Below are 18,411 nucleotides of genomic sequence, written 5' to 3'. Positions count from 1 at the left end.
CGCAACCTGGGCTTCATCCTGGACGCCTCCCTCTCCATGACCAGGCAAGTCAACAGCGTCTCCTCGGCGTGCTTCAACATCCTACGCATGCTACGGAAGATCTTCTGGTGGATCCCCACCGAGACCAGGAAGACCGTCACCCAGGCCCTCGTCACCAGCCGACTGGACTACGGCAACGCCCTCTACGCCGGTACCACCGCCAAGCTCCAGAAGAGACTCCAGCGGATCCAGAACGCCTCAGCCAGACTCATCCTCGACATCCCACGAACCAGCCACATCTCCGGACACCTGAGAGACCTTCACTGGCTCCCCGTCAACAAAAGAATCACCTTCCGCCTCCTCACCCACGCACACAAAGCCCTACACGACCAAGGCCCGAGCTACCTCAACAGCCGAGTCAACTTCTACGCTCCCAAACGCCACCTCCGATCAGCCAACCACGCCCTCGCCGCCGTCCCCCGCATCCGAAGAGCGACTACAGGAGGAAGGTCCTTCTCCTACCTGGCCGCCAAGACCTGGAACTCCCTCCCGACCGACCTGCGCCTGACCCAAGACCACCTCTCCTTCAGGAAGAAGCTGAAGACCTGGCTGTTCGAGCAGTAGCGGCACCCCCCCCCCCCCCAGCGCCTTGAGACCCTACGGGTAGGTAGCGCGCTTTAGAAGTGTCAATGATTGATTGATTGATAGAGTTGAACTAAGTCCCAATATCGTCCTACTTCTATGCTGCATGGCTGCACTTTTCGACCTTGGGTCATCTGCCTCCTGGGAAAACCTAAGAAGCCCAGACATTTCTGAAAACTAGACATCCTGGGGAGTCCAGGGTAGTATGCCTCACGTGGCTCCCACAAAGCTTTCTTTACCACAATGTCCTCCAAATCACAAACTTTGCCTGAAATTACATTTTGTGTGACGTAAACTTCCAGAATCAGCAGAAATCCACAAAATTCCTACCATCCAGCGTTCCCACACTTGTCCTGATAAAAATACTACCCCACTTGTGTGACTTAGCCTTAAACCCTTGACAGTCACAAATGAAACCAGGGTCAATGAGAGTCCCTCCATGAGACTCCCATTGACCTTGGTTTCATGCTTGACTGACGCAAGTACTAGGCCCAGTCACAAGTAATGTAGGCTTTTTATCGGGACAAGTGGGAGAATACTGGGTGGTAGGAATTTTGTGGATTCCTGCCGATTCCAGAAGTCTACATCACAGAAATGCAAGGAAAATGTGCAATGTTAGGCAAAGGTTGAGGTATGCAAGGGACTCTGCGTAAAACAACCTGGTAAGAGCCACGCAATTCACACCATGCTGGATACCCTTAGATGCCTAGTTATAAAAAATGTGCAGGTTTGCTAGGTTTCCCGGCTGAGCTAGGCTCCAAAGCCTACAGCTATCCATTCTGCAACAACTACAAAAAGTCAGCTTTGAGTGGAAAAACGTGAGGCGTCCATGTTGTGTTTTGGACCGCTTCCTGTCGTGAACACTAGGCCTACCCATACAAGTGAGGTAACATTTTTATCGGAAGACTTGGGGCAGGGGGGCATAGAATAGTGAAACATTTGTTATTACCAACTGGATTTTGCTGCATTTGTTCCCTTCAAATGCAGCCCAGTGTATAAGAAAAAAGACACTTTGAAAAATACCCTCTAAATCATAAACTAGTACGGGTACCCCCAAATTCTGTGATGCACAAATAATCACAGCTCCTAAACTCCATATCTTGTACCCATTTCAGAAACACATAGGTTTTCTTGATAACCATTTTTTACTCTGCAAATTTCACTAAATGAATTTGGTCTATAATCGGTACTCAATGAAAAAACATTGTTTAGTGCATGCAGCTCAGTTGATGGCTCTGGGTACCATGGGTTCTTAGAGAACTTATAACCCCTATTTATCCCCGCAACAAGAAGGGTCTAGTGGACGCAAGGATATATTGCTTTTAAAAATCGGCCACTGTGACTAAAAGCTACATATGAAAATGTTATCAAAAATTTCTCTTTTTCCCTACTCATTTTCAATATTTCTTGTTTTTCAACAGTTATTTTCTTTGGAAAAACCTTGATGAAGCTACACATAAGATCCCTTGCTAAATTCAGAATGTTGTCTACTTTTCAGAAATCTATAGATTTCTTAGATCGCCCACGGGTTTCACACAGGTTTCTACCACACACTGGAAGTAGATGGCGAACACAACAAATAGAAAAATGGGCTACCTCGGCCAAAACTGTTGTCCAAAATTAGGTTTTTTGATTCAGCTCTGCATGTTCCTGATAGCTGGGAAGATGGAGACTTTAGTACAGCAAACTGTTAGTTGATGCAATTTTTAGGAGCAAAAAAAAATAAACACTTATCTAGAGCACATTTTCCCTATTTTTCTATTAAAAAAACACAGAATTAAGCTAAATTGTGGGTTTTTTCAGTACCCTCCAGGGAAATTCAAAAACGTTGGGTACCTTTATAATCCCCAGAATGTTCAAAAAACAGGACGCAAATTTAGTGTTGATACCTTATGTGGAAAAAATGTTATGGAGCCCTAAGCGCAAACTACCCGCTATATCCAAATAGGGGCTCTGCACAGGGGGGAGAAGTCCAGCAGCTATTGGGTTAAACAGTTATAATATAGATTTAAAGTATACAACAATAAGGAGGTATTCTGATATATAATCTATCTTCATGCCAAGTTTGTTTTAAATTAGTTCAACGTTACTTGTTATAGCAGAAAGCAAAAATAAACCACCCAAAAATGTACTGCCCTTAATAACCTTTTAACTAATTGATCATGCTCACCAAAGTAGAGACAAACAGCATGAGGAAGATGAGCCAACATTGGTTCAGTTTCATCTAATGGGTCAAACGTTATTTCCAAAAACAAAAAAAAGCTATATTCTATTCTCCCTTCAATCAAAAACACTTCTTCCATACCCTTTGGTCCATCCCTAACAGGCTCTAGAATAGATCAAAGACATGGCTGAATGCTAGGTATTGTGCTTAACACCGATTACCACAGCTTGCATGCATGCCAAGTGAAGTCTAGGCAATATGTCTGTAAAAAAAACAGCGTCCAGTACTCACAGCACCTACTCCCATACTGTGAGTAGGCCACTGGCTTAGGCCTTTGAAAATCTGTGTACTTGTAAAGGATAGGTACAGAAACAAGGCGGATAACCCTGGAAATCAACTGATGCGTACAAGGACAATTAGCAGTGACTTGATTGATGTAATCATAGAGGTAATTTGAGGCTTCCTGTGTGAAGAACCACAACTTCCAGTCACTCCCTTACTCAACAACGGAGTATGTTTGAGCAGAAAACAGGATTTAAAATCAACATGGGGAGATCTGGAAGAGATCTGAGACATTCAGGACAGGGCATCCATCCATCAAGTGAGCCTAGACATTCCACATTTTCATATCAAGATTAACCCTGGTTTGTCTTAAAGTCCAATCCCACACCCTCCTTATTACTAGAACTGCAGAATTATTTGGGCAGATGGAACCAGACATAATTTCTTGGCTGGAAAGGATCCCAGCAGTCAAGATGAATTCCTCTCCTGGGTCTCGCATTTCTTTTAGAACCTACATGTCAGAGTTGAACAAGACTTTTTTGATAGACTGCAAAGCATGGTTCCCAAAGAAATATGGTACGGGGAAAAACTACTTCATAAGTCTAAAGGACATGGAGCCCTCTTATTCCCCGATTTTCTCTTATATTATCATGTCATAGTACTGCCCAACTAGGCCAAGAAAAATCTTGCACACTATGGATCCATGCAGACCAGGCAATCATAGGAAGGGTGCTGTGAGATGTGACCTGAATCGTGACAACAGAGAGGCCCTGAATTTCCCTATTACCACCCCAACAAGAAAACTTCTGTTATCATGGAATAAGGAGGCGATCACGTATTGTTTGACTTTGTTTTTGTCGCCTGGCGCTCCCGTCCACTTAATGAGGAAACATACCCAAGTTTCTGTATATGATCCCTTTTGTTGATGGGAAAGGAGAGGTAGGGTGTTTTCAGATGGTTGTATGACTCAATAACTACTGTCTGATGCACGACTGCCTGAACCACGACCTCCTAAACCACGAATGTTTTAACTACGATCTTTTCTTTACAACTACTTTTTTTTATAACTACTTCCTTAACAACTTAATTCCTTTAATTTTTCTTTTTTTGTGGGGGGAAACCCCCCACACCCCCCACAAATCCCTTTTTTATGTGTTGCATGATTTCATTTTAAGTAATTTCCTACCTTTTACGCTATTTCGTGTGCAGACGAAACAATGCCAATGTTAACTTTTTTTTTTCTTAACCTATCCCCGGAGACATTTTGTGATTGGGCAGAGATGAGTGACGTATCACTCCTTCAATGCCCAATCGTAGTGAGCGTAAGGTGATGGTAGGCGGAAGACGAGCAGGAGGGCAAGACGGTGATATTCTGAAAGTCGTTGTTCAGTCCTTCGTTGTTCCGTTCTTCTTTGTTCCGCCGTTCGTGGCTCAGCCTTCCTCGTTAACTCTTCGTGGTTAAGGTAAGTCGTTATTTAAAAATCGTGGTTAAGTATGTTTCCCGTTTTCAGATATGTTTGAAAAATCATTTGCATAATGCAAACAGGACTTTGAGGTGGATTTGTCGTAGATAGCAGGACAATAAGAGATACTTCATTATGGTCAGATTAGGCATCATGCTACACATCCACTGATGAGACAGCGTGCTTATGTTGATGGAGAAATTGGGGTATAAGAAATGTATTGCTGTGAACTCGGATACTAAGGGCGCCATTCCTAACATTTCAGAAATGCTAGGTTTTTCAATTTCCACACAGTGGTGGTCTCATAAAAACAAGTGGAATGAGAAAATGGGTACGGTGAACAGCAAACCGGAATGTGAGTCATTATGGGAGGACTTGTATGGAACAATAAGGAGTGGTCAAAGTAAAGAGGTGCATTACAAAGGTATTTTCCAGTTGTTATGATACCCCTTTCAAATTGCAATGCATGCATCCATCAATGAATCCCAAACGTTGGAGAGGTTGTGGAGTGCTGGGGGGTGAAGCACATATCTGGTGACACAGTCAAACTGTCCATAATATGGAAGGAGATTCTCAGGGCCATCAAAGATATGCTGGGTACCTCAATTCCAGCAACTTTAGAGAAGATACTGCTGGGAACGGACGCAAATTGATGACAAAAGCCAATAAATAAACTACTGGTTCTGTCTCTCAGCAGCTGAATTGTCACTGGTGGGAACCCCATCTTTGTCACAGTGGCAGGGATGTCTCAGGGACATCTTGATCATGGAGCGGTTTACTTATCACAATAACTGATACAATGTCAATTTACATATGGAAACTGGACGTGGCTATTTATACATGGCTATGCTGCCTTAAACCAATAGATCTCAAGCCATGGGTTGATTTTCCAGAGAATCAATGGTGCACTAGTTACGTCGCTTGACTTCCAGATGTTTTTAAGTTGTGATGCTCTTGCTTGGGTGAGGAGGGTCCATACTCCCGATGTTTTGTGAGTTTACAGAATGTGTTTGCCAAGGCCACTATGTGTCCAGTGACAGATTGGCAACAAGGCTTGGTTTTGTCAAAATGGAATTCGGCTTGGGAGTGCTCTGTGTATGGTGAGGACTATTGTAAACGTGCAGCCTCCATATTAAAAACAATAATTAACCCCTTCCATGCTGGGCCGATTCCGCCGCTGTGCGGTAAACAAAAGAACAGGGCGGGGCCGTGACGAACCCCAGCCGTCATCAGCACACGAGCACCGTGGAGCGTGACGGCTGGGGTTCGTCATCAGCATGGAAGGGGTTAAAAATACATTACACAAAAATTACATTACAGAGTTTGAGTCTGTAATTCTGTAGTTATAGATGACACTGCTAATCCTTTGGAAATGGAAATGTAAGGCTAATGTATGGCCCTAGAACTGTGTGACCAATCAGCATTTAAGTTGGCACATGCCTGGCCCATTCAGCTCAATTTCTTCATTTCAAATGGTGTGCAAAGTGGTCAAAGGAGAACAAGAAAATTACTTGTGAATGGTTTAAAATGAACATCTGATCTCAAGTCCTATATACATTTTTTACTCTATGCTACAGCAAAGTGCCAAAAAGAATTACTCAAAACTTGGTCTAAATATTGAACATTGATCCTGATAGTGTGCAAGTCTCTGTCGTCCTTCTTTCCAATGTAATTTATCTATATACCGTGTCTGATTATGCTGCCATTGTATTTTGTGATTTGTTCTCTAAAACACCAATGAACTTGATTATCAAAAAAAAAATCCTGATGGTGCTTTTTATTGGTTTGGTTTACATCAGCCCAGTAGTTTCTTTAAAAAGGCATTTGGCTGGCTTGAAAGAGTTAATTTCAAGTATAGCTGGTGCATTAGGCTACAGAATCAGGAACGAATACTTGGTTGGCGAGCTACCAGTGAAACAAATCTTTGTTTCAACTGTTTTACAGTCAACCGTTTTAACTTTCTGAAGCTTCTTGTGACTTGGTAGACTACTATAATCAGAAAATTAATGTTGCAATCATTTTCACTGAACAAGAAACCAGAAATGGTCCATAAAAGCTGTGCTAAGGAAAATCACCATGGTGGCAATAACAGAGAATACAGCAAGGTCAGAAAAGGCATTGTGAATTCTTAAATCAAACCTCAGTGTGACTGGTTTTGTGTGGGAGACTGGGATGGAGGGCATGGTCTCACTGTATAGGGACAGTGTATATAATATTTATCTGAATATAACATAGTGGCGGTTACCATTCTGTAGTCATAGTTAGGTCAGATGTTCTATAGGAAGAGTATGGGTGTTCCATGGGGCTGAATTTTTTTTTAAGGGTAATCTATTCAGGTGTTGTGCACCATTCTGTTACCCATACCCTGAAAATAGCTCTACTGAATATTGTAGACAAGATGATATCAATAGATTTCAAAAGATTTTAGTGAATTTAGGTTTGGTTATCGTTACAAGGGGTATTGCAGAGATCTGCAGATCCAGATACTGAGTCCCTGGAGATTACTAAATCGCGATCCAATATGAAAAGTTGTAGGGTTTTGGAAAAATAAGTCTTTAAACTGAGCTTGTTCTAAAAAACACATTCTCATACGGGGAGGTGGATGGAAAGAGTTAGGATTGTAGTAAGTAATAATGTGAAATGTTAGATATGGAATCGAAGGAACTGGTTACTGTCGGACAGTGATATGGATGTAAAAATGTATCTGTAAGCTTTATGTTTATGTTGTTAGTGACTCAAAATTTCAATGATAATGGGTTATTAAAGAATGATGGTTATGGTGACGTGCAACATTAACTTAAATGCACTGCTCAAGCATGACATTACACATTGGGTCACAAATGACAACACAAGTCACAGCATTAGTGGTCACGGATAACTCGCAAATTACATTATTGATAACATCTCTGAAAGTGCTACGACAGTAGGGCGGTTGCCAGAGGGACTAAACAAATGGCCAGTACCCTAAACCAGCTGGGCAGTGATAAATGCTCTGGTCAGAGGTCTCTTAGGCTAAGGATATGGAGTGTACGCCTGACATCGAGCAGGGCCCTCCACCAAGAGATGATCGAGTACAGATAAGCATTTTTCATCTTCTAGAGCATGGACCTTGCCTTTCGTGAGGTGCTGTACTCAAACACTTCACCCCCAGCGCAGGACCCCGTTGAATGCCAGTCTTTCTACAGAGCCTGCTCAGTTTGTCTAAAGGCGGAGCCCAGTCAACTGTGGTATGCATTGCCCTTGAATGGCGTTGTTGATTTCACTGTTTATGTCAACAATATTATCACCAATGACAAGGTGGCACAATATTATCTGAGGTAAACTAAAAGCAGTTTCACATGTTATGTCCAAAAATAATTCTTGCTTGCAGTACTGCAGCCACTCCTGAATGGAAATACACCAAATAAAATGACTATATAACCTGACACAGAATAGGCAATTTTTGTGGTTGATTTCAAATCCATTCAGAAGTTTGAGATATTTATGTTACAAAAAAGCGGTGCATGTCTTTTGAATGATTAATTTTACATATCTAGTGACGATTTATTTGTGGATATGGACCAGGGGGGTGAAAAATTCCAAACAAAAGTGGAATCTGATTGGAGAAGGGAGCTTTCTTTTCTCCAGTGACCAATTTGGGTTCCAGTACAATAAACTCAGGCAACCTAGATACAAACCAAAGCTTCACAGATGTTTGAATCTGTAAAGTGGTTACCCACAATGGTGTCGAACCCTTTTTTTAGCCCCTCAGGTTAGGAGTCGGAGGACACAGTTGAACCCACAGAATTAATGAGACCTCTTAAGATACAAAGTACATCAACTGAGCTGATTTTCAAGCATTCTTCACAGGATAAAATGTACCAGAATTATCCCGCCAGTTGTGCCGCAGCCCTGAGCAGGCGGTGGAACCAGCACACTAGACACAAGAAGTGCTAAATGCTTAGCCGTCACACATTTAGAATGTACCTTCATAACCACTACTTTAACCTGACCAGATCTTACATATACATTCTTCCTACGGTTCTCAGATGAAGTTTACTTGCACTGAAGAAGTCATTATTGTCACATGCAGGCCAGCTCCTATGTTAATTCCTTGCTGTGCTTGGTTATGCAGCAAATCATATGGCATACACCAAAACTAAGCAAACACAAGGAGATGATGGACGGAGCGATTAAACTTTTCAGACACTCACCCCCAGTCACAGATCTGTGACTGGGAGTGAGTGTCTGAAACGTTTCAGCACTCTGTCCATCGCCTCCTTGTGTTTCCTGTATACACCAAAACTAACTTCACATCTAGCTTTTGCGGTCAGTCTCTGTGTCAACATGAAAATATCTGGGTTTCCCCTTTTAGCAGTGCTGGTTCGGGGTTCATAGTACTGACCGTGCTTTCTTTAACAACTGGATGCTTGTTTCCGGTCCAGTGAAGACCTGGTTTGGCAGTTCGGGCTAGACTTTTCCCATGAGAAACAGGGTGAAGACTGGTTTGCATATGGCTGGGTCTGAACTGGGTGGCAAAGTGAGCTAAAGAACAATGATGGCTTCAACCCAGATCTGTGACTGGGGGGTGAGTATTTGAAAAGTTTCAACGCTCTGTCCATCATGTCCTTGTGTTTGCTTTGTTCGCCCTAAGTTGGCAGGGTATCCCAAGATGTGGGTCCCTTGCTCACTTTGCCACTGGATTTAAGCTAGCCTGGCTGATGAATGGTGTTACCCCGAAACCGGTCCCAGGATGCTTGGTTTAGGTCCAGGAAAGACCTGGCTTGGCATTCCGGGCTGAACTGTTCCCATGAGAAACAGGGTCAAGACTGATTTGCATATGGCTGAGTCTGAACTGGGGTGGTGAAGTGAGCTAAAGAATGATGATGAATTCAACCCAGATCTGTGACTGGGGGTGAGTGTTTGAAAAGTTTCAATGCTCCGTCCATCATCTCCTTGTGTTTGCTTTCTGTAACAACTTGGCATCGCTCGTTTCTGTGCATCATCTATTCTAGCACACCTCTATCTGTTTTTCATGTTTTCTGTGCCAGTTGGGCATAACCTACTTCTTTCTATTACTTGTCAGTACTCCCTGCTATCTCCCAAAACACCTTTTCCTCTATCCAACTGTTTTAGAACTCCTAGACTACTTTTAATGGTGGAATGTCTTTCCTTGTGTGTAGGACTGTCCAACTACTCTTCATGTATGCGCCCTACTAGTTCCATGGGAGCCATAATCTGAGTAGTGGGATTCCTACTGAGCTATTTGGGCAGATGCTCACCTTGGAAACTGCTGTTTCTTTTCAGTGACACTTAACCTTGGCCAACTACAAGAAACTACGTGGAGTAAAGATGTATATTAAGTACCCAAACAGTTCTGCCCTATTTACAACCTCTAATATTAGACATCTGTGCCTCGCCATCACTGTTACCAGATATCCCTCAAGCCTTAATCCCTGCCTTTTTTGGTTAACAGCATCGATAACTAGTTAATGGCCACCCCCAACGCACCTCCCAAAACATTTCAGATTTCCTATAAGGTGAGCCCCTCAATCCAGTTCTCAACATCCCTCACCAGAACCTAAAAGAACTAACCGACCATTGAGCAGAACCGGAGCTGTACATACTAGACTCAAGACCTGCCAACAGTCTAATGATAACTCAGGCGGAATCTAGGGCACCCACTCACATAACAAATAACACACACAACAGGAAGACAACCCCAAAAGAGCCGTATTGGGTCATCTCTGAATTTTGCGATCCAAATCCCCTGATTAACAATGCAGCCCGTATTTAAGAGCTCTGTGGCACACTGGGCAAACATTTTACAAACACAATGCTACAATTCCAGGAAACACATCTTTGTATTTTGCCATTATACTCTACCCCTGCAGGGAAGAACCCCTCACTGCATCCGTCCGCAAACCCAAACTTCAAACGCTGGTAGCACCCTCACCCTATAATGCTCTCCTCGCTAAACAAACAAATGCCACCTATGGACCTGCTGGATCTCCATTATACCCTTGCTTCTGTTATTTTTCAAAAACGGAAGCCCAGTAAACATACTGGTGCATCTTAATTTGGACTTCCTGCTCATCTCAGTCCCAAGTAGAATTTAACCCAATAATGGAGAGAGACTAAGCACAAATCGCCATCTTGGAGGATCTAAAAGCCATAGAAGACAACATAACACATGCATTTTATTATTCCCGGACCTCTCAGCAGAATTCCGCACAGAATCTTCAAATACTGTTCAGAAGACTGGGAAACTTTAGGATCCTGGACTCGATCTTGGCCGATTATTCATCCTTCACAAACAAAACCCAAGTGGTGCATATATCACCCCTTCACCCCACCAGCTCTTCAAACACACAAAGGAGTACTTGAACGCTCATGCCACCATTATTCAATGTATACATGCCGCTGATAAACTCATGAATCTGTCATTTGGAGGGATGTGGCGTGGCATGCTACAACTATGAAGATGATCAGTGTGTCATCAGTAAAGATTGAAACCTACCAGAGCATTCTGAACATCCTTCTCTGTTACTTATACAAGACCATTGGCTCAATAGTCAAGAACCACCCTAAATACAACCAGACCAAACAGACATCCTAATCGGTCATGCCTCATGTAGCATCCCGTGGCCACACACTATTGGCTATTGTGGCCCCAATTCTTAAATAATTGAAATTAACTTGGGATAATGGATTCAGAATTTTCCTTGGAGTCCCATGCCAACAAAGTAGTCCACACATCATATCTACACACCCTCTGACACAGATTGGCTTATGTGGTATGCCTGAAAAGCTTTCAGATCATAATTCCCATCCCTCTCTCCACCGGTTTACACAAACATGCTCATCAATGGGTCTCCCAAGGTACCTCACTGGAAGACTCTACGTCCAAAATGCAACTGCCAATTTCCTTCTAGACCTATACCCCAGAGAACATTTCTCTGCTCTTACTGACTACTGTCCAATTTCTGGTCACTTAAAGAGTCAAATTTGAAGCTGTGTGTCTCATTATAAAAGCTTTCAATGATGAATGGCCCAAATTCAACAACTCACGTTCCTCATATCTCTACAAGTCCTGTATTCTCAAATCCAATAAGGCTCAACTTAATAAGAAACTAAGCTTCAATAGGAGAATAAAAGGCTGACCTCCGGAGCTCAACTCAAGACCAGCTTTTCCTTCACACAAACACGGAATGCACACAGAAAACGCCCTGGCATCACACACAGCCTACAATAATGCATCAGCACAACAGATAAACGATCAGTTCCCCACAACAACTAGGCCTAAGAAGCACCCAACCCTATTCCATTCCCAGTCTTTCCAACCCTTCAACTTTACCCCCACCTAGCTCTGCTCCTTTTCATTGTACAATATCAGAAAACAGCAGTTCTTATTAAAATTGTAAGTGGATATTTGATGCAAGGATATGCTCAGTCACAAGTTAAGTTAAGCCTGTTCAAGTATGTAGATGGGAAAACGAAACAAAGTAGTCCTACATTGGTTGTGTAAAAAAAAAAACTGCATTTAGTAAATGCATACGCGTGATATGCCTAGTGTCCCATGTAAAACAGAACCGAAAGAACAAACCATAAAAGATAGTACAATTATACAAACAATACAAAATAGAAAGTAAAAGTTTCCAAATTGTAGCAAACGACCAAATTATTAAATTATCAATTGCAAGAGAGCCCTTTTGACAATCAAAGGGGTCGTGTAAGTGGTTTGTTTGAATAGGGCAACGACGTTTCGACCTCCTTTGTAATATGGGTCTTATAAGGCCCAAACGATATTGGGGATACCTAAAGGAGTCATAAAATAAACACAAAGAACACAGAGAGTTCACACCACCAAAGCATATAGTAAAGGAGAAGGATACTTGTGTGAGATATTTCAGATAGGTAGGGCGTACACCATGAAAGGTGTTCATGGGCCGTCACCAATGTACTGCCAGGGAGCCGCGCTTCCGAAAGACAATCCGTCTAGATGAATCAAGGCACGATGCAGGGATCAAGCCTCGCCGCCGCAGTCCATTTACAATTCTAATAAGAACCGCAGTTGTTCTGATATTGCTTAAATGACCTGGTTCTTATTGAGTAGGGTTGCCTTTGCGTTTTGTTAGAATCCTTTTCATGATACTGAATCTCACATCACAACAACCACCCCAAGACTTTTTTCACCTTTACACACTTCAATCTGCTAATATCCAGGAAATTGTATTACTGGTATGATGTTGCAGGAATGGCTACACAACTCAACATAAGATACCAGCTTCCATCTCAACCCACACACTCCACTCCCTCTTCACTTCTCCACCACCTACCTCACTTTTCACTACCTCCCCTCCCACCGGCCACCCACAGCCAGGCCTCTCCACCGCAACAAGATACTAGATCAACTAGCAATATGAGCTACGAATCCACAAAGGTTAACTCTGTACACCCCATATCACAAACCCAGTTGTGCATCATGCCATGGCCCTATGCTACAAACCGGACTGCTGTTGATCGCACTGAAATACCACTTGACAAAACAGTCTATAAGATGCTATATGTTACAAATGTACTCAGATTCACCCATATCCCAACCCATAATTCCACAGCTAGACTCTAGACACTACACTGTAGTTGTTGCCTGAACACTGAACCACCACTAAAACACAATACAATATCTTACACCCACTCGCCATATATATATCCGCGCTACATTTGCTCAACTTTAACAAACAAGCCCACAAACCTGGACAGGACTTAGTACAGTAGCATACGTTTACCTGCGTCTAGTTAGTAAATATGGAGTTATATGAGAGTCACAGCACCAGGATACCCTCACGGGTGACAGTGCTTTTTACAAATACACATAACATAAACGTAGATATACATTAGACAAAGAAAATAGGAGTTCTCCTTGTTCACCAGGCGCATAATAATTACAAAGTTTAGAAGTACTCAGTAGTGATAACCAACAGGAGGTAGAAACAACCGCAACGTTTTTTTTTGTTTTTTTACATGAACCGCATACAGAGGTAATGTTATTAGCTAGGGTGGGCTTGAAGGCACATAAAGATGAACGCCTCATTGGCCACCTCATTGTACTCAATGAATACGAATCAATGCAAAGTGCACAGAGTGAGTTTGAGACTTCAATAGTATGACCCAATACCCCAGCCTCAAATATTGTAAAGCTATGGTAGCGGCTGACACCTCTGTGCCATTCGGAGCCCCAACAGAACTGGCAAATAATAAAACCAGTAGTCTCTTCGAGCTGGCACATTGTGGAATAGGGTGGATCTCACAAACTGGAAGAGATCACAGGGACTGAAGTTAGAAGCATCCTAGAACCTGTACTCAGCAGAGATGGTTTGAAACCAGAGGCCTCCTTAAATTTGTACAGAGGATGTCGGGACAGATAGCTCATGGCCTGTTACAACCTGTACAGTGCAGAGGGAGGCTGGCACCACAAGCTAAGAACCTGCACGGAGCAGACAGGAAAAGAAATGCTTTTAAATCGTAAGGGCAGTCAGACTTGACCCGACACGGAGCAGGAAAGGTTTAAACAGCAGAGGATATAGTAGGGACAGGTTTGGTGAGGAGTACCGGGAGTGTTGGAACGGGCTGTCGAAGGGACAAATGGGGGGGGGGGCTGAATAAGGGGAGTCATGGGCTGGCTAAAGGGGCGCCGTTGGCATGAATCAGAAAGCATGTATAATATGACTGTGACAAGAAAAAGCAAATGAAGCTGTGAAAAGGGAACGCAAAGCTGTGTATGAATCATGGATGAGTATGAGGGAAAGGGAATTGTTAGGGGATGATAGGCTGTGTATAGAAGTACCGGTGCCTGAACCAGGAACATTATGATTTTCCCTGACAGCCCCTCATCGTACCCACGGCTTGATTTCCCCCATCCTCCATTCACGTCTCGTACAAACGGCGGCTTTCCTCCACCTCCCCTCTCTCTGCCCCTCCTCAGCCCCCTGCCTGCTGCACCCCGTCCCCAACTGAGGCCCCGGCTGGAGGGGCACAAAGGCCGGAACAGGCCGCAGCCGGGGCCTGGAGTAGGCCACTCTGCCGCTCCCCCGCCTCCCTCCCGGGGTGCCGTTCGTACCTGCTGGACGGGGGTGTGGGGCCCCGGAAACCTGCTGGAGCCGTTTCGGTAGGGTGAGGGGGCCAGGAGCCGGGTCCGGGTGGAGTGCGGCCGCCGCGGTGTGTCTGTGTCCGGGCTCCGGGGGCGGGGAAGGAGTGGGGAGGAGCCGTAGGAGGAGTAGAAGGCGGGCACCCCCGACAGAGCCACCCCCAGCCGCGCCACCCACCAGGGGCAGCATTTTGACAGACAATGTCTTTACAAAAATAATTATATAGCTTTGCATTATAATGGTGGTACAAGTCCAGCAACAGTTTGTAAAGACAATACAATTAACAGTACGTTTTCATATAGTAAACATTGATTGCCACATCGCCTCTAGGCGCTTGGCTTTAAGTGTCCGGCTGTCCGCTAAAGGAGGATGGGTGCAGGGTGCTGGAAGGAAATGAATAGGTCTTTAGATTCTCTCTTACCAGCAAGTGTGTATGGGTGATGCACGAGAAGGAGCAATTGGGAGTACGTACTTTGTTGATAATTGTGAATACATGTAGAACGTGGAGTAAAATCTCTTTGCTTTTTTGATAGCTTCGATTTAATTCTTTAGACGTGTTAGAGCATGAGGTGGTTACTCTCAGTGCGGTTGTGTTGTGGTACGCTAGGTTCACTTTTAAAGAGTTTATTAAATAGTGGCGTTGAACCAGGTAAGATTTCAATAGCGAGGTTGCTGATAACAGGTTTGTGAAAGGCCAGACAGAACTGAATGTGAAGTTTGTGCTACAAAGTATGAGCAGATACATAGGACATCAACAGAGCAAATTGTTTATACCATTAATGGATCTTTTTGGATAAACTGAATTGAAAATGTAACTTGAGTTATATAAAACTTACATGTTATCAATAAAATGTGTAATTATTAAAACTAAAAGGATAAGTATTACTAAACCAACTGCAGCAGCATTCATACAGTGGACAAAATAGGCCAAAGGTATATAAGCTTTTGTCACGCATTAAACAGGTGTAGCCTGGGCAAACAAACGTAACCTGGAAAGTAGTGCAGGCTTCCCTCACACAAAAGAAGTGGTACAAGATGTTCATCAGCGGCAATGCAAGCGCCCTTCACATACAGCAGGTGCAGCAAGAGCAGCACGTAAGGTTCCCTCGCACACAGAAGGTTCTGCATGAGCAGCAGCAGGTGTCCCTGCAAAGAATGGATGCAACGTAAGCTGAAACCCTGTTTGCATTCCTCACACACTAAAAGGTGCAGCACCAGTACAAGCTTCCAGAAGAGGCATAGCCTGGAAAGCAAGAATGGGAGCTGCCCTTACTTTCAAAGAACTGGCACTGCAAGTGCAACGACAGCAGTGATAACATTATTTGCACTCGGGACAAACACAGCTTTGGCAGCAAAAGTACCATCTCCCCTCACACAGAGCTGGTGCAGCATGATCAGCAACAGTTCTCAGTTCTCCGTACAACATGGACTATATAGACAGCAGTAGCACAGGCATCCATGAAATGCATAACAAATAAAGCATAGGCAGCAGCCTGCCCACTCACTTTCTGCTGATGTGTCCCTGTTGCCTCCAGCCCTAAGCCTAGCACATTCTCCCTGAAGTGGGTGATCTCCAAAGGGACGGCGGCCTAAGTAAATGTTGTTTAAGGGGCATGGCCTATCGTCAAAAGTGCATATCCTAATTCACGTGGCCTAGAACCACTTCTGGTCCTCATAGTCCTTCTCTTCAGAGTACAAGTTTTACCAGTCCTATTCCTCCTGGTTTGCCTGGTCTTGATGGTCCTGGTTTATCTGATAGTCCTCCTCTGTCTTTCACCTCTGCGTGTTCTTTCTGATGAGAAATTGAATTTAAACATATATGTGCATTAGGTTGAAATGGAAGATGGTAACATATGCCCTCTGTTAGCTAAACACCACCCTCAACAGTTCAATGACATCGGCCATAGGAAGGGTGACAGAGGCCAAACTGCTCCCTTCGGTCAACTACACGCGACAGGCATTCTCCGGTATGCTAGCAGCTGACTTGGGAAAAATACAATGTTCAGCTTACAAGAAATTATTCCACCTCTCCACCTGTACAAGGAACACCCTGATCCGCCTAGAATTTGATCTCATCCACCAAAAACTAGAAAGGTTGGCCACTTTAGCAAAGCACTTTTTTCTGGAAACTGCTGCCTCTGATAACTCCATGAAGGCTCTCATAAAAATTATTTTCACTAGAACTAATAACGCCTGGTCTATAAACATCATGGCAGTTAAGAAATCTTTGCAACTGACGATGGAGAACAGGGACCCAAACATAATCGAATATACATGCATCACAACCACAATAAAATAAACAACTGCGCCTTGGGTCTCCTGAACTAGACATGGAAGCTCTGGAGACAAAGAATCTGCAAGAAACAGCCAAATTGCCTCAAACAATCCAAACATCAAAGTCACATCTTAATCAGGCTATTGGGATATGGGCTCTAAATCATATCTTATCAGCAAGGTGTGCCCCGCTCCCCATAAGAGAACTGCACCCATCCTGGAATCCCTTGGATCCATCACAGAGGGTAAACAACCTTTACAATGCGGTCAAAACACCGCAGTGCCATTACGACGCAAGTCGTTACCATGACTTGCGCTGGAGGGCGCTCTAGACTAAGGAATAGTAGATTTACTATTTCAACACCTTCCCTACTGTACGTAGGCTGGAGTTGGAATAGTAAATCTTACTATTCCTAAGTCCAGAACCCTACAGCGCAAGTCGTGGTAACGACTTGCGTTGTAAAAGATGCGTTGTGATGTACCGCGATCATTTTGATCGCGTTGTAACATCATACATCCATCACAGAGTGTAGATTGTGCAATAAAAGGGAATCATTCTACATACTCCTATTGCCCGGCACTGTCACAGGCCCGTCAAAGACTCCTTAGGTCAATTTTCCTCCACCAGGGCACCCGCACAGCCAAAGAAGCCGTCTGCTTATCATACACCTTGGACACTGTGGAAGTCATGGCTAAGTTCGGGAAATTTGTACAGCACAGCCGCTCCCGCCTAAAATGGCGGAAGCAAGGAGCGGTCTGACGAGTCACATTCTTTACAGGGGCCCAGCATCTGTACAATGCCCTAATGCCTGCTAATTTGCACTAATTTAAAAAAAACAAAAAAAAACAGCAAAAGGATGACTGCACTTTAAAGGACAACCTTATCAGAAGGCACAAACTTGTACATAAGGTCAACAAGTCTAAACAAAAATCTAATCGACACAACTAATTCTTGCATACCAACAGACAAGCTTTTCATTTCGATCTGTCGAAGAGTGAAAAAAACAAGAACCAAGGCCTGTCATGGGTGCTTGATTCCCTACAGTCTATGTGCAGACACTCTTAATAGCAGACTATAGTTGCCTTTTACTTGGTATATGGGAATTTTCAATAGCACTTGCACTTTAAAGCAGCCTTGGATCATTCGCAACACTCTATAGTCACCTTATTTTAAGTTTGGTAAAAAGAAACCTTGGCCAACATTATGCTGCTGGGACGAGAGTCAACCTTTCACATATTTAAAATTTGTTGCTTAGATTTTATAAAGTACTCTGCGAATTAAGATCACATTGAGATTTTAAATTTGATTGTATGAATTCCTTTTTCTACAGTAACGATTTTAAGTAATATGGCAATAAAATTATTAATTCATTCTATTCCATTCATTCATGTGCATTTGTACATAATTTGTACATACATGTTTACAATGCCAACGCTTACACTCATGTGCGCCTTAATGTGTGCTGTTGTATTGTATTAA

General features: G+C 43.4%; 1 protein-coding gene across 2 annotated transcripts in view; it reads right to left on the bottom strand.

The window, feature by feature from the left end:
• Nucleotides 1–14,791, bottom strand: part of CTNNBIP1 (catenin beta interacting protein 1) — a 126,619-nt gene extending 111,828 nt beyond the window's left edge. The window contains exon 1 of one of the 2 annotated variants that reach the window (XM_078642285.1): nt 14,630–14,791. The gene's annotated coding sequence lies outside the window, so the exon portion shown is untranslated. The remainder of the gene's footprint in view (nt 1–14,629) is intronic. The other variant, XM_078642286.1, reaches the window with a different exon arrangement.
• Between the last annotated feature and the right edge of the window lie 3,620 nt (nt 14,792–18,411).

Source organism: Lissotriton helveticus, chromosome 5_1 (assembly GCF_964261635.1).
Source record: "Lissotriton helveticus chromosome 5_1, aLisHel1.1, whole genome shotgun sequence".
Classification (NCBI taxonomy): domain Eukaryota; kingdom Metazoa; phylum Chordata; class Amphibia; order Caudata; family Salamandridae; genus Lissotriton; species Lissotriton helveticus.
This window is presented reverse-complemented; position numbering and strand designations above follow the sequence as displayed.